This window comes from Ornithorhynchus anatinus, chromosome 19 (genome assembly GCF_004115215.2).
Source record: "Ornithorhynchus anatinus isolate Pmale09 chromosome 19, mOrnAna1.pri.v4, whole genome shotgun sequence".
NCBI classification, from domain to species: Eukaryota; Metazoa; Chordata; class Mammalia; order Monotremata; family Ornithorhynchidae; genus Ornithorhynchus; species Ornithorhynchus anatinus.
The window spans coordinates 18,337,298-18,340,139 of NC_041746.1; positions in this window are offsets into that span (position 1 = coordinate 18,337,298).

The window sequence follows — 2,842 nt, forward strand, 5'->3', positions numbered from 1 at the left end:
CTTAACAAATACCACCATTATCATTATTATTATTACAATTCATAAAAGGATGTTCGGGGACGGAGACCCCATAACTTCCTTAAGAGTCCTTTCAGAGTCTTCTCCCCCCCGACATCCCCACATCAGCCTCCTTGCTAATAATCGCCCTACTCCCGACTTCTCCCCTCTCCGGTTCCTATTTCACGGCTCAGCGGAGCGCTTACTACGTGCCAGGCACTGTATTAAGCGGTGGGGTGGATCGGCCAATCGATGGATCAACGGCATTTACTGAGCGCTTCCTTTGTGCCGAGCACTGTACTGAGTGCTTGGGAGAGCATATTTTTATTACCCTATTTGTTTTGTTAATGAGATGTCCTTGATTCTATTTATTGCTATTGTTTTTGTCCGTCTGTCTTCCTTGATTAGACCGTGAGCCCGTCGATGGGCAGGAATCGTCTCTATCCGTTGCCGAATTGTACATTCCAAGCGCTCAGTACAGTGCTCTGCACACAGTAAGCGCTCAATAAATACTACCGAATGAATGAACGAATGAAAGAGCACAGCGGAATTAGCAGACGTATTCTCTGCCCTGAACAAGCTCGATGCAAGCTGATCGGCTCCGACACGGTCCCTGCCCCACGTGGGGCTCCCAGTCTTAACCCCCGTTTTACAGATGAGGTAACTGAGGCACAGAGAAGTGAAGTGACTCGCTCGATCCATTACCCCACACTGCTTCTGCGATCACCCTAAAATAAATCAGTAGACAGAGAGCAGCGAGGCACGGGCTTGGGAGTCAGAGGATGCGAGTTCTAATCTCGGCTCCGCTACTTTGCTGTGTGACCTTTAACTTCTCCGTGCCTCAGTTACCTCATCTGTACAATGGGGATTAAGCCCGTGAACCCCAGGTGGGACAGAGTGATTAACTTGTAAATACCCCGGTGCTTAGGACAGTGCCTGGCACGTGGTAAGCGCTTAACGGAGGCCATAATTATCAATCATTATTAATTATAGATCGGACACATTACGGGGAGGGTGGGGAGAAGTTGGTACGGATTATTTTAAAAATTATTCAGCGTGGCTCAGTGGAAAGAGCCCGGGCTGGGGAGTCAGAGGTCATGGGTTCGAATGCCGGCTCTGCCGCTTGCCAGCTGTGGGGCTTTGGGCAAGTCACTTCTCTGGGCCTCGGTTCCCTCATCTGTCAAATGGGGATGAAGACTGTGAGCCCCACGTGGGACCACCTCATTACCTCGTATCCCCCCCAGCGCTGAGAACAGTGCTTGGCACATAGTAAGGGCTTAACAAATGCCGTTATTAGAGAAGCAAGCGTGGCTCGGTGGCAAGAGCCCGGGCTTGGGAGTCGGAGGTCCTGGGTTCCAATCCCCCTCTGCCGCCTGCCGGCTGTGGGGCTTTGGGCAAGTCACTTCTCTGGGCCTCAGTGACCTCATCTGGAAAATGGGGATGAAGACCGTGAGCCCCACGTGGCACAACCTGATCACCTTGTATAATAATGTTGGTATTTGTTAAGCGCTTACTATGCGCAGAGCGCTGTTCTAAGCGCTGGGAGAGATACAGGGTCATCAGGTTGTCCCACAAGAGGCTCACGGTCTTCATCCCCATTTACAGATGAGGTCACTGAGGCACAGAGAAGTGAAGTGACGCCCACAGTCACACAGCTGACAAGCGGCGGAGTCGGCATTCGAACCCATGAGCTATGACTCCCAAGCCCAGGCTCTTTCCACTGAGCCACGTGTCCCCCCCCCCCCAGTGCTTAGAACGGCGCTTTGCACATAGTAAGGGCTTAACAAATACCACGGTTTGCTTTTATTTATTTATTCCGGCTCCGCCGCTTGCCAGCTGTGGGGCTTTGGGCGAGTCACTCCTCTGGGCCTCGGTTCCCTCGTCTGTCAAATGGGGATGAAGACCGTGAGCCCCACGAGGGGCCACCCGGCCTCGTATCTCCCCCAGTGCTTAGAACGGTGCTTGGCACAGGGTAAGCGCTTAACAAATGCCATTATTAGAGAAGCCGCGTGGCTCAGCGGCAAGAGCCCGGGCTTGGGAGTCAGAGGTCATGGGTTCGAATCCCAGGTCTGCCGCTTGCCAGCTGTGGGGCTTTGGGCAAGGCACTTCTCTGGGCCTCAGTGACCTCATCTGTCAAATGGGGATGAAGCCCGGGAGCCCCACGTGAGCCCACCTCATTACCCTCAGGGCTTCGAACAGCGCTCGGCACAGAGCGCTTAACAAACGCCATCATTATTATTTACAAGCAGCGTAGCTCAACGGCAATGGCCCGGGCTCGGGAGTCAGAGGTCGTGGGTTCGAATCCCGGCTCTGCCACTCGTCAGCTGGGTGACCGTGGGCGAGGCACTTCACTTCTCTGGGTCTCAGTTCCCTCCTCTGGAAAAAGGGGATGAAGACTGGGAGCCGCCCGTGGGACCACCTGATGACCCTGGATCTCCCCCAGCGCTTAGCACGGCGCTCTGCACCTAGTAAGCGCTTAACCAATGCCAACATTATTATTATTATTATTATGGTTGTGGTCGGGTGTCCTCGCCGTGGCCAACGGGCCGCAGGGCGCGAGGCCTCGGGCGGGAAACCCCTCGGCGGGCGGGAGCGCGCGGCGGGCGGGAGCGCGCGCCGCCCGGCCCCGCCCCGCGCGGCCCCGCCCCGGCTGCGCGCGCAGCTCCCCGCCCGTTTCCCTGGTGACCGCCGCCCGCTCCCGCTCGCTCCCGCCCCGCCCCTCCCCTTCCGCCCGCCGCCGCCCCGGGCCCCCGCCGCCCCGGGCCCCCCCGCCCTGCGGCGCCTCCCCCGCCCTGCGGCGCCTCCCGCTCCTCGGCCGCGGCGGGGGGAGGTGTGGGTCCCGCCG